The sequence below is a fragment of the Tupaia chinensis genome, unplaced genomic scaffold (genome assembly GCF_000334495.1).
Source record: "Tupaia chinensis unplaced genomic scaffold, TupChi_1.0 Scaffold000216_1, whole genome shotgun sequence".
Classification (NCBI taxonomy): domain Eukaryota; kingdom Metazoa; phylum Chordata; class Mammalia; order Scandentia; family Tupaiidae; genus Tupaia; species Tupaia belangeri.
Window position 1 is genome coordinate 590998 of NW_006159691.1, and position 14275 is coordinate 605272.

The 14275-nt window shown below is 46.1% G+C and overlaps 1 protein-coding gene across 6 annotated transcripts in view; it reads right to left on the reverse strand.

Annotated features, from left to right (window-relative positions):
• The window catches only part of PKIG (cAMP-dependent protein kinase inhibitor gamma), an 86813-nt gene that overhangs the window by 42658 nt on the left and 29880 nt on the right, over nt 1-14275 (reverse strand). The window contains exon 1 of one of the 6 annotated variants that reach the window (XM_006147561.3): nt 13672-13690. The exons of 4 other annotated variants lie outside the window; for them this stretch is intronic. The gene's annotated coding sequence lies outside the window, so the exon portion shown is untranslated. Of the gene's footprint in view, nt 1-9380; nt 9401-13671; nt 13691-14275 lie in introns of those variants that run through there. One more of the 6 variants, XM_027771468.1, reaches the window with a different exon arrangement.

A 14275-nucleotide genomic window follows, 5' to 3' on the forward strand; every position in this document is an offset into this window, starting at 1 on the left:
AGGGAAAGCCCCGCAGCTGGTAACCCAAGGAGAGTGGCAGCTGAGAGCTCGGAGACAGCTGCTCCCTGGAGTCCGTGCCATGCAGGACTCCAGGCTGTACCTCTTTGTGCCTGGCTTCCCGAAGTAAAATGAGAACCTTAACTGCACTCACCCTACTAGGTTCCCCGTGTGGGTCAAGAGTCTAGAAGTTCAAAAATCCTTGCCAAAATAAGTTGCAACGCCTTAATAGTAAAGATGCTATTTGCTAATTCTGACTCAGTTTCACCACCCTCTGCCCGACCCCGACGTGACAATGAAATGAAGCTGAGAATGTCGGGAAGTCAGAGAAGGGCAGGATGAGTAAGGAGTACGCACCCTCTGAGAGCTGTCGGGTGTCAGCGGCACAGGCAGTGTGTGGGCCTGTGGCCATTGTCTGGCTGTGCCCTTCCGCCAGCAGCCCAGTGGGCGTCAGGAAATGAAGCTGAGCCCTCAGCAGGGTCACTGCACTGACATCACCCTCGGTGCTTTGAATCATATTTTGTTACTTGAACAAAAATCATAGGAACCCATATATAAAAATGACAGGATCATTTTTCTCAACAACACGCACTTTGTACACTTGCCTTGCAGGCTGAACAACCCTACATCTAGACAGGACCCGTGAAGAGAGAGCCCTAACGGGCCCACCCACGTGCCTATCACTAACAAGGGTGGAGATGCTTTGGAGACCACACTCTCCCAACACTGCTCCATGGGCCACTCTCCAAACACCATGGCAGGTGCAGGAGCCGGCATGGACGGAGCAGGCATGGACACTCACCTCTTGCAGGGGTGCGAGGAGAGGCCACCCATGGCACTCAAAGGTTCCCCGGGGTAAGTGTCTGATCAGGACAGTCTGGGGCCAGGCCTGTGTCTGCAGCCCTTTTGTGCTCCTGCCTCATGAGGGGTGTCCCTGCAGGAAAGGTGCCCACTCTTCAGAGAGCAGCATTGGATTAATCTGGAGACTAAGGAAATTGGCTGCCTCAGTGCACAGGTGCACAGAGCTGGTCTGAGGGGCTCAGACAGTCCCTCTGCCACAAAGCTGCCCTTAATTCCACCCCCTACTGCAGGATGGGAGGGGTTTCTCTCTTAAGAATCTTCTTCTTGGGGACCAACAGTTAGCGTAATGGCTATGTTGCTGGACTTCCGCGGGTAGAAGATCCCGAGAGGAGAATGGAGGAGAAGGGATTGTGGTGTGGCCATCCCCCCCAGGAGGTGATTTCTCTCTTTCTATCTCCCTGTCTCTCTGTCTGTCTGGCGAGCGCACACGCTCTATAGCAAAAACCTCTCCAAAAAAAAGTATCTTCTTCTTTTCTCCTTTGAGGTATATTTATTTCCAGGCAGGTCTTACTCTGCTAAAAACCTGACCTTTGTTGTTTGCTATCGGGTGCATGCTCTGGCTGGAGAGAGACAGAGAAAGTGAGAGAAAGAGAAAGTAGGAACCAGCAGTTAGCGTAATGGCTATGTCGCTGGACTCCCACGTAGTCGACCGCGGTTCGTGTCCCGGACCCAGTGGCTTAAAACTCACGCCGGGCGCATGTGCGTCCGTGCCCAAGATCCCGAGAGGAGAATGGAGGAGAAAGGATTGCGGCGTGACCATCCCCCCTGGGGGGTGATTTCTCGCTTTCTGTCTCTATGTCTCTCTCTGTCTGGCGAGCGCATGCGCCCTACAGTGAAAATCTCTCCAAAAAAAAAAAAAGTGACAAAGCACTCCCCAGAGGGGATGGCCAGGTTGTAACCCTTTCTCCCTCATCCCCTTGTCAAGGTTTTGGGCGCACGCATGTATGTGCCAAGAATGTTTTCCAAGCCATCGATCTGGGACTCGAACATAGCAGCCAGTCATGTAGGATCCAGTCACCTTAACCACCAAGCTACCTGACTGGCCCAAAATCTGACCTTCTTAAGGAAAAGATCTGGGCCTAACATAGCAGCATTTTATTAAAATAAAGAAATCCATAAACAAAACAAAAAAAGGTATTGAATATTACTATGTCAGGAAATATTCTAACTGCTTTATATAAATTAATTCACTTACCCCCCCCCAAGGAGAGGGAGTAAACACAAATGAAGATAATAATTACCTCCCTCATATGGGAATATGAGGGAGGACTTGAACTGTGGTCAGCTATGTGGGAGTCCAGCACTTAACCACTATGCTACCTGCTGGCTTCACGAAGGCAGGTTTCAACTGTCATGCTATTTCACATTTACTCACCTACTAATCCATACAGCTGGAAGGTCCAGGCTTTGTTTAGACAACTAAAAAGCTTATTGACTGAGATTTATAAATACAAGTAGAGGCTAAGCTTAAAAAAAAAAACAAAAATGATAAGTGCTGGCAAAGCTGTGGTGAAACGGGAACTCTCCTACACTGTTGATGGGAATGTAAATTAGTACAGTCACTGTGGAGAACAATATGGAGGTTCTTCAAAGACCTACAACTAGAACTGCCATATGATCCAGCAATTCTACTGCTGGGTATCTACCCAAAGAACAGAAAAAATGCTCAGTTGAAAAAGAGCTTGCAGGGAACCAGCAGTTAGTGTAATGGCTATGTCACTGGACTCCCACGTAGTCAACTGTGGTTCGCGTCCTGGACCCGGTGGCTTAAAACTCATGCCAGGCACGTGTGCGTGCGTGCCCAAGATCCCGAGAGGAGAATGGAGGAGAAGGGATTGCGGCGTGGCCATCCCCCCTGGGGGGTGATTTCTCACTTTCTGTGTCTATGTCTTTGTCTGTCTGGTGAGCGCATGCGCCCTATAGCAAAAAATCTCCCCCCCCCCAAAAAAAAAGCCCTTGCACATCTATGTTTATTGTGGCATTATTCACAATTGCTAAGACATAGAACCAACCCAAATCTCCATGAACAGATGAACGGACTGAAAAAGTGTGGCAGACATACACTATGGAAAACTACTCAGCCAAAAAATATAAGACCCCGGCATTTGATAGAAGGTGGATGAATATGGAAGACTTACTGCTGATTGGAGCAAGCCAAGTTATGAAAGAGAGACACTGTATGTCTCCACTTAATATATATCAACTGTCCGCACTCTGTGGGACAGTCTGAAAGACTAAAGGATAAAGAAGCAGGGAAAACAGTTACAGACACTGGAGATCATGTAGGAAGAGGGTGGGAAAAGGGGGAGAGTGGGAGGAAAGGAAGGAAGGAGAAAAATTAAGAGAGGCAAGACATTTGAGGGACAGAGAAATGGAGTGTCTGATGATAACAGGTATGATATCTTCAACTAGACTGGTGGGAAGTGTGTTCATGTTGGGTAAATTCATTTTACAAGCTGTAGTGATAAACAGTAATTGAATATATAAAATAAATTAAAATAAAAATTTAAAAAATAGATTTTGTTTTCTTTCTAATTATAATCAGAATTGCTTATTGTATAAAACAGAAAAACAGGAGCCAGCAGGCATCATGGTGGTGAAGGCGCTGACCCCCTCATGTCCAACTGTGGTTTGAGTCCCCGACCTGTCAGTCTGCTTTCTCACTCCCCACCCACCCTCTGTCTCTCTTTGGTGAATGTGTGTGCCCTACAACAAATTTTAAAATAATCATAAGACATAAATTAAATAAATAATTCTAAAAAAGAAAAAAAAAAAACTTCGGGAAGAAAAAAAAGGAAAGAAAAATACAGAGGCACAGGAAAGAGGAAGATCATTCATTATCTCACCATGCAGAAAGAATCAGAGTTAACCCTCGTGTGCAGAGGCCCAGAGAAGGAAACACACTCAGAGCTGTGTTTTGAAATCAGAAACCTAAGTCATTTTGGAGGGAGAATGGTCAACCCCACTGAGGATGACAGACACGTTCAATTTACCGTTTGGATTTCACAGCACACCTGGCTGCTTTTTTGGTGGGGTTTGATGTTCTGAGCCTCCACCTCCTGGTCCCCTTGTGGCTGCTGATGCACTCTATTCAGATCATGGACCCAGGGAGATTTTTGGCTTAAGGAGGCTCTAACATGGGTTCCCCGGGTCATCTTGGACAAGTTACTGCCTCTCTCTGAGCCTAAGTTTTCTTACCTGTAACGTGGGAGTGATAATCCCCCGTCCGGTGTGCTGTTGCGAGGATTAGGACATTACTATTCGAAAAGCAGAGGATCACACGATGGAGCCCTTGCCCAGTGACTGGACACGGCCGGTCTCCCTGAGTATCAAGCATCTTCCTTTCACCCAGCCAGGACAACTGGGCCAGCATTTCATTTACTAGAGCACATTCTTCGGGAAACTGCAAATGTCCCAGTGGGGAAAAGTGGGCTGAAGGAAGGTGGAGTGTGTCTGAGGACAGATGAGTTTCTGAGATGCCGCACAGGACAGCTCCTGCCCAGGGCTCCTGCCTGACCTCTGCAGCATCTTCCCGGTCTGGGAAAAGGGAGTTGGGCTGTCCCCTTCCCTGCCTCAGGGAATTTCCTCCCACGTTTTGCTGAAGAGACTGAGCGCGTACGTTGGTTGATTAAAGCTCCTGAGGAGCCCCGCCGTTTAGGCAACTGTCTAACTCTGCAGTCAGGGCTTCCCGAACCCCTCGGCCTCCGGGAAAACAGACAGGTTCACAGGGTATCACACTGTCCCCAGGCTTATTTAGCATTTTCTGGAACTGCTTTCCACCAGCGGGAGATATTGGGGGAAAGAAGGCCTTCAAAATGTTTATGGAAAATGAATACCATGAAGAAAATTTTCAAAAATGTTTAAATCAAGGGACCAGCAGTTAGTGTAATGGCTATGTGGCTGAACTCCCATGTAGTCGACCACAGTTCGAGTCCTGGACCCAGTGGCTTGGATTCACACCAGGGGCGGGCGCGCGTATGGATTCACACCAGGTGCGTGTGCGTGTATGCCCAAGATCCTGAGAGGAGAATGGGGAGAATGGAGGAGAAGGGACTGCGGTGTGGCCATCCCCCCTGGGGGGTGATTTCTCACTTCCTGTCTCTCTGTCTCTCTCTGTGTTTCTGGCAAGTGCACGTGCCCTATAGCAAAAGCCTCTCCAAAAAAAAGAAAATGTTTAAATCAAGATAAACATGTACTTTAGTTCCATTTTCCATGAACTTTTTGAAGTCCCTGTGGAGGTTTCAAACTGGGGAGGTCATGGGAAAGATGGACCACCACTTGAGTTGATAATAATCTCAGACTCAGTGATTTTTAGAACTGAAAAGAGCACATGGGCTCAGTCATTCACAGTGGCTCAGGCAATAGGCGTTTTGCTGCACAATGCTGGAGATCATGTGTGACGGTTTGGGTTCAAATCCCAGGTCTACATCAATACACTAGGCCTGCCAGCGAGCATGCCCATGATCCTAGTTGGCAGTGGGTTCGAGAAAGATCACAGTTTGAAGACCCTGCCTGGCTGCCACAGGTACACACTTCTCTTTCAGGAAATAAACTTAAAAAAATAAAAAGCATGTGGTCTACTCATTTTAGAGGTAAGAAATCCTAGGCCCGGAGAAAAAAAGGAACTATCCTGAGGTAAGAAATGCCAGGCCCAGAGAAGGCAAGGAACTGTCCTGAGGTAAGAAATGCCAGGCCCAGAGAAGGCAAGGAACTGTCCTGAGGCTGCACAGCCTGGTGCTCCAGCAGTAGGAAGACCTTCACTGGCTTCGAGGTATCACTTGACACTACACTTGAAATACAAATCCGACTGGCCCTTCCCTCCTGTTTGTGTTAACTCCCTTCCAGGCTTCAGGTTTCACATTAAATGCCACTTTCTGGGGCCGGCAGGTGGCATGGTGGTTAAGCTGGACTCCCAGATGGCTGACCCAGGTTCAAGTCCCAAGCCTGGTGGCTGCTTTCTCACTTTCTCTTGCTGTCTCTCTCTTTCTGGCCAAATTACAATAATAATGATAATAATAATAAGTAACTCTTTTTTAAAAAGTCCCTTCCTTACGGAGGCCTTTATTCCGAGCCCAGTGACTGCTCCCTTCCATACTGTCACGGTACCCTGCAGTTCTCCAAAGCTGTGGCAAAAGCTGTCATGAGCGCAGCTACGGTGAGTCCCTACCAGACTGTAAGCCCCACAAGGTCAGCCACGTGTCTCCCTGGTTCGTCAAGAGATCCATCCAAGTGCCTAGAATAGTACCTGGCCCAGACTAGGAAACACAATAAATTTTTGTTTTGTTTTGTTATGCTGTGGAGAGACAAAGAGTCAGAGAGACAGAAAGCAAGAAATCACCGCTAGGGGATGGCCACACCGCAATCCCTTCTCCTTCATTCTTCTCTCAGGATTTTGGGCACGCACACACATACCGGCATGAGTTTAAGTCGCTGGGTCTGTGACTCAAACCATGGGAGTCCAGCGAGATGACCGTTATGCCATCTGCTGGTCCCCACAATAAATATTTTCTGAACACACACACACACACATGCACATACACACACATCCTGGGTAGTCCAAACTGGAGTAAAACAATAGCATACTACTACTTCTACCGATAATAATAATAATAAAAAGGAGGCCTTCCAAACAATTAACTGGGCCTTCCCTTTGGTGGGGAGGAGGCTCATTAGGGAATATGAGATTTCAATTCAAATAATTTCCCACACAGAATCTGAAGCTCAGAGCACAGGGACAAGAAGGAACCACTGGAAATGCAAGACAAACAGCTGTGTGGAACCCCAGGCAGCTCTGGCCCTGAAGAGGGCAGCCAGAGAGGACTGAAGAGAAGGATGAAAAATGAGAGGCTCTATGGACCAGCAGTTAGCATAATGGCTATGTCACTGGACTCCCACGTAGTCAACCGCGGTTCGCGTCCCGGACCCGGTGGCTTAAAACTCATGCCAGGCGCGTGTGCATGTGTGCTCAAGATCCCAAGAGGAGAATGGAGGAGAAGGGATTGCGGCGTGACCATACCCCCTGGGGGGTGATTTCTCGCCTTTTGTCTCTCTGTCTCTCTCTGTCTGTCTGGCAAGTGCACGTACCCTATAGCAAAAACCTCTCCAGGAAAAAAAAGAGAGGCTCTACTGAAGGTCCTGTTCCAGCTGGCTCCCTACTCCCATACCTAGAGCGCACCAAGGGCCTGGAAACTCTGAACCACACACAGGCTAGACAGGAGACGCTAAGTAACTCCATGGAGGTGCCTGGGGTGATCTAAGGCTTCTAGAGAGGCCTCAGCCTCCTTCTGTGAAAAGCCAGCGGCTCAGCTCCTGCTCATGTGCCCTAAAGCAAATTGGGCCCTTCCTTCTACTTGGTACAGAAAGCTTCCAGAGCCCTCCAGGCGGAGTAGAGGCCTACTGAACAGACAACCAGTTCCCGAGGAAATCAAGGCCTAACCCCTAAAGGAGTCTTCTATTACCGATTACAAAGAAAATCACAGGGCATGTGAAGAAAACCAGCAGCATGACAAAGATGACAATAAAGAGAAAAACAGACCCAACAGGGGGAAAGAAAATTCAGACAAATGAGACACTTTAAAAAAAAAATCCCAAACTTAGGTCTTCAGAAATTCTGAACATATTGTGTCCCTAAAATATAAAGGAAAAACACTGGCAAAAAAGAGCTCTTGAAAATTAACAATATGAATGCTGAGATGAACAGTTCAAGAGAAGGACTGGAAAATAAGAAGGGGGTTTTCAAAATATAGGCAGGAAAAGACTCACAAGACAAAAAAGGATTATGATATAAAGCCACGATGCAGGAAGTTCAACGTCAGGCTAAGTAGGAATCCCTCGCATCTCCCCCAACCACAAAAAAAGGAAGTAGGAAGTACAGAAATCACGAGAAATTTCCCAGAGCTAAAAGAAGACTCGACTCTTCAAAGCTGGACAAGTGCTGAGCACAGGTTGCTTGGGCTACCTAGGCTCAGGCTGCCTGTGCCCGCTGTTATCTGTCTCTTCGTCTCATTCTTTCTGATTCCCGTCCTCTCAAGATGAAGGGCTTCCTTTTTCTCCTCCTGTTTCTCTTCCTCACCAGCAGCCTCCTAATCATAACTCAGCTAGAGTCAAGCCCCAGGGTGGACACTGACACATAGGGTCTCATAGATAGGTTTCAGCTAGTCATTTATTGGTGTAGGGGAGATAACAGAAGAAAGGAAAAGGTGGGGGGAGGTAAAGAAGAGAAAAAAGGAAGAGAATACCAAAGATAAAAGAGGATGGAAAGACAGTTCTATTAACATATACAGGCTGTGCAGTTTTTTTCTTGCCCTCTTTACCTTTATGTTCTTCTGTGTTATTAGAAAAGTCATGATGTATTTTGCTTAGAAAAACAGAAAAGTCAGTCATGACTTTCTAGACAACCTAATAATAACTTAAAATCAATTCACAGAACTTCTTAACATTGTATCTCTAGATACAAACATTCTTAAAAATTTGCTAGAGGGTGTGTATGTACTAGCCAGAGAGAGACAACAAAGTGACCAAGCACTCCTTAAGGGAGATGGTCACACCATAATCCTTTTTCTTCTATTTCTCCCTCCTTTTGGGGAGTTTGGACACACACTCACATGTGCCTGGCAAGTTTTTCAGACTGCTAGGTCTAAGACTCAAACTGTGCAGTCAGCTATATGCGATCAAGCCACCCCAACCACCACACCATGCACTGACACACACATATAATTGTTGATTGCTTCAATCTGAAATTTTCCTGAGTGATGAAGGAATCTTCACATTTCTTCATGACTATCAGACCGAAAATAATGTATTTGTTACTTAGTCAGTGAAACTCCTCCTCTATTATTCCCGTCCCTGCCAAAGCTAATTTCAGGTACCCCCATCCACCCAGAATACACACATATATACCCAGCCCCGTACCAACAAACATGTCAAGTGAATTTTCTACCCGAATGACATAAAACATGATGCCTATGCATGTAGCTTAAATTTTAGAGAAAATTTTATAAAAACTTAGCCCATTTTTTCAAAAATAAATCCATCCCAGGTCACCCATGACAGTATGTGAATCCAATAAATTCACTGAAAAAGAAAGAACATAAAACTGAGCAAAGCTGGACAAGTGCTGAGTAGATAGCTAGACACCGTTTGCTAACCTCTAGAACTCAAAGGGGAAAAAATTCCTAAAAATGCCTGGAGGGACAAACTGACTTTTGCAGGGAACAGCAGCTGGAGTAGTGGCTATGTCACTGGACTGCCGTGTAGTCAACTGCGGTTGGGGCCCTGGACCCAGCGGCTTAAACTCACGCCAGGCATATGTGTGTGCATGCCCAAGATCCCAAGAGGAGAATGGAGGAGAAGGGATTGTGGCGTGGCCATCCCTCCTGGGGGGTGATTTCTCACTTTCTGTCTCTCTGTCTTTCTGGCGAGTGCACGAGCCCCATAGCAAAACAAACAAACAAACAAACAAACAAAAAACAAAAAAACAGAAACAAAACAAACAAGAAAACAAACAAACAAACACAAAATACCTGACTGTCTCAAAGGAAGAGTGAGACTGACACTGGACTCTCACCAGCAACACTGGTGGCCAGAGACAGCGGGGCGCTGCTTTCTAAGGGGAAAGTTCGAACAGGAAATGATGTGGAACCTAGACTTCTTCATTTCACTAGGCAAAACAAGGACAATTTCAGACACACAAGACTTAGAACAACTGCTCTCTCCTATACTGTTTTCTTAGTAAACTTCTGGAAAATATGCAGTTAGCATAGTGGCTATGTCGCTGGACTCCCACGTAGTCGACCACGGTTCGCGTCCCGGACCCGGTGGCTTAAAACTCACACCGGGCGTGTGTGCATGCGTGCCCAAGATCCCAAGAGGAGAACGGAGAAAGGATTGCGATGTGGCCATCTCCCCTGGGGGGTGATTTCTCGTGTTCTGTCTCTGTCTGGCGAGGGCACGTGCCCTATAGCAAAAACCTCTCGATAAATAAATAAATAAATAAATAAATAAGGTTAAGTTTAAACTAAGAAAAAAAAAATGGGATTTCAAGACCAAGCATGCAGTGAGAGAGATGAGCAGAGATAAGCGGGAAGCCAAAGATGATGATAAAGGCAGCCCTGGGGCCTCAGCGGAGTGGCAGGCCTGAGAAAGGACTGATCTGACTCTGACGGCAGCAGGAGGGCAGAAGGTTCCAGGAAAAGAGCTGACAGCCTCCCAGACAGGCTTGACGAAACCTGTAAGTCTCCGGGAAAGTGTGGAAAGACTTAGCAATAAAGAACAAGGAAAACGAAACATGTTAAAGTAGCTATTAAGTCCAGGAAAAAAACAAAGTCAAGTAGAAAGGAAAAATAACGAGACTCTTACTAGCTCAGCAGTAAAGAGTATTTACATGCACTCAACACCGAGTTAACAAAAAGCTGTGGACACTGGGAGAAAGGAAAAGGAGCATGAGTGGGGCTGTGGTGCTTATAAAAAGCCAGTCTCGTATGCCATGCTAAAGTCAGTAATATCCAAAATGGACAAGTCAAGGAAGAACAAAGGGATGGAACGTCTAGTCCTGTTCGGCTCTGACTAAAGAAAAATACGTTTATGAGCAACTGATCTTTGCAAATAATAAAGAATGCTTAATTATGTCATGTGTGATAACAGTAGGATAATTACATCAAGAAAACGTCCTTATTCTTTTACAGATATATGTCAAAGTAATTATTTAGGATATGATATGATGTCTACAATTTACTCGAAAATAACCTCGTGCAGGGGGAAGAGGGCTACAGGTGGAGATGAAACAAGACTGGTGATGGCTGTGTGTTTTTTACTGGGTTGTCAGAAAAGTCATGAATACATGAAGCATTTACCAGAGGGTATGTGTGCTCACCAAAGAAAGAGCAAGGGGTAGAGGGAGAAAGCATCCCTCACTAGGCATGGTCCAACCCCTCTTCTTCATCCATCCTCCTTTTGGGATTTGGGGCACACGTGCACGTATGCCTGGCGTGTTTGTCAGGCCTCCTGGCCTGGGACTCAAACCACGTGGCTGTCCATGTAGGATCCAGCTCCCTTAACCACCAGGCCTGGACTAGCCCATGGGTTATCTTTTAAGCTGGATATTGGTGGTATATGAAGATTCACTCAACTCTTCTAATTTTGTGCACGTATGAAACTTACATAATACAGATGATGTATTATGATTAAGGTAGCTGAATAAGCATGTTATGTAAGATATATAAACACTAGAGCTAACAGGACAGGAAGGAGAGTAAAGACAGGGTGAGGGCAGGGGACAACTGGTTTCTACTGTAAGTTTCTAAAGATATCTGACCTTAAAAAAAAAAAAAGAAACTATACACATGGTCCATTCTGACGAAAATGAAATAATTCTCAAGAAATAGAAGTGGGCCAATAGGTGGTGTGGTGGTTAAGGTGGTTAGATGCATACAATAGACTCTGCAGTTTGAGTCCCAGACTCTGTGGCTTGAAAAACATACCAGGCACATGTGTGCATGCGTGATCAAAATCCCAAGAGGAGAATGGAGAAGGGACTGCAGCATGGCCATTACCCTGGGGGGTGACTTCTCACCTTCCCTCTTTCTCTTGGTGGTGTGGTGGTGTGGTGGTGTGGTGGTTAAAGGTGCTGGATTCCCACATGGTTGACCATGGTTCAAGTCTTGGACCTGGTGGCTTGCTTTCTTGCTTTCTCTCTCTCTGTGTCTTGCTATGGTCAAATTAAAAATAACAATAATGATAAATAAAGAAAATAATTCTTTTTTAAAAGAATTAATTTTATTATTTTTTAATAATAATTTTTAACAAAAAAATAGTTTATTATAGAGCACATGCACTCACCAAAGAGAGAGCGAGCGAGCACACACAAATGAGAAAGCAGGCTGATGGGTCCAGAACTCAAACTGCAGTAGGCAATGTGGGAGTCCGGGGCCTCAACCACCATACTACCTGCTGGCCCCAACTTACAGATATTTTTTTAAAATCATGCTCATGTATTACTTTGGCTTTTAAAAAGTTATTTATTATTACCAGTTATTTTTACATACATATATTTTTTGCAGGGTCTCTCATTAATCTTGACATTTACGAACTGAATGTTTCTTCAGATTTAGAATTCTAAATTATTAAGCATGATTATTAACTCATCAGTGAAAAATAACAATTATTGCCATTTAACTATTTGTCAATGCTTTATACATGCTATTTCTAATCCTTTTAACACTCCTGCAAGGCAGGTATGATATTGCCATTTTACAGATGAAAAGATTGAGGCTGGGGCCAGCAGAGGGCGTATGTTCACATCATTGGACTCCCACATTGACTGCAGTTCATGCACTGGATCTGGCAACTTGAGACTCATGCCGGGTACACGTGCATACATGCCCAAAATCCAGAGAGGAGAATGGAGAAGGGACTGAAGAGTGGCCATCTCCCCCAGGGGGGAGGGTGATTTCTCGCTTTCTGTCTCTCTGGCACGCGCACATGTCCTATAGCAAAAGATCTCTAAAAAAAAAATAGTAAGACTGAGGCTGAGTGACATTAGCCTTTTGCTTGAGGTCACAGAGTAGAAGGCCAGGCCTGTGAGACTAACACTCCATCGCTACTTTATAGGTTGGCTAAGGTCCAGAAAGTACTTTCACATACATTTCCTCATCAACCCTATAAAACAAGAGACAGACCTACCCTCATTCCACAAATGAAGAAACCAAAGCTAAGAGGTTAGGTAGCCTGCCCCTCCTGACGCTTAACCCACTATGCTCTCTGCCATCCCTTCTCATCTCTTCCTTCAGCAACAAACTGACACATCGTCCACAACCTCCACGTGGGCATGCCATGTGGGAGTCACTGCATGTGAGCACAGCCGAAGCAGGAAGTTAGAGGAGAGCGAGAGACTTGTTTTTTCCAAAGGAAATACAGTAATAAACCATGGAATGTCCTCAGTTGCTCTACTGTCAGCGTTTTGCTCGAGTCCTCAAAGAGGCTCTTGAAATGTCAGCAGCCTGCCCGCCTGGCATCCAGCAGGCTGGTGGCTGGCCCAGGCAGCTCCCAGCAGTTCCCACAACCAGTGCCACTCTTTTTGGCTCCAAAGAAGAAAATGTGCCATGCATGCTTCTGCCCTGAAAAGAGAAGTCTGTGCTTCCTAAATTACTTCCGTCAATGGCCATGTGGCCCGGGGGCTCTTAACGTTTGCCAGGAATCTCAGCTCAGTGCTACTCCAGAGCACAGGCAAGTTCATAGAGCTGAGGTCACATGTGGTGGGAGCCCAGAGTGAGGAGCTAAAGGGGGTGACTATCTGAGGCCTGGTCATCGCAAGTCCCGGGTGGCTGGACCACTCAGCTGGAGAGAAACAGCCCAAGACCTGGGAAGGAGTGCCTTGAGCCTGAAGTGAGAGGCTGCCCCCCAGCCAGTCCTGGTGTCTGAATAATAGCCAAACAGCAGCTAGGGGAGAGGCTGTTTACTTGAGTTCAAACTATTTATAGCACCAACAATCTGCACATATTTGGATGACAAATCTCTGGGCTTCAAGTGAGCGGTGCTTTTCTCCTGGACAATTTCACCAAACACATTCCGTCCCCACGCCACCCCCGGACCCTCTCATGAACACATGTTGCCCTGAGGCTGCTTTATTTAAGTTGCTGAGTTTCAAAAGATTATAAAAAGGAATTGCATTTTAAGAACAAATGACTTTTAATCCATGTATCTCCCATTTGAACTACACGACTTTTTTTTTGTAAAGGCTTGAATCAGAAATTTAATTCTATTACATGTACATTATATAAAAGCACGCAACTGTTCCATCAATGGACAAAACAGTACCTGAATGACGTCTGCAATTTCACATGTGCCACGTGGTTATAAAGATGCTGAGCCTTGCCCAAGACCCACAGAGAACGTTTCCATGGCAGTGTATGCAGAAGATGAAAGGCTTCCCGAAGAGATCCACACAGTCTGTAATCATGTACGTATTCCAGACAGACGGAAGAGGTCTTACCACCCACCAAGGCTGGGGCAGAGGCAGTGGTAGTGGACGGTGTTCACCAACACCCTGCCCTCAGTGCATGCCACACAGGACGGCTCGGCTCTCCCAGGAGAATGTGCGAAGCCTTCTGCACAGTTTTAACTCACAGAAGGTGTCAGAGCCTTGCCAACGAATCTGGGAAAACCAGCCTCCTTCTAAAGCTGCCTTGTTTTTATAGCAAAAGCAGTGCTGATCAGCATCTCTGAGCCAGACACTGCCTAATTCTGAAGAGGGAAACGTGTATGTTGGCTGAAATGTTGGTGGCTTCCAGCCCTGTGGAACCACGCAGGCAGGAACTCGTGTAGAGAAAAGGGCCACTAAGTGAAGAGAAAGGTTTATAGTGTAATGGCGAAACTGGACAATTCATTTAGGGAAAGGGAGCAGACAGGATTCCTCAAAGAA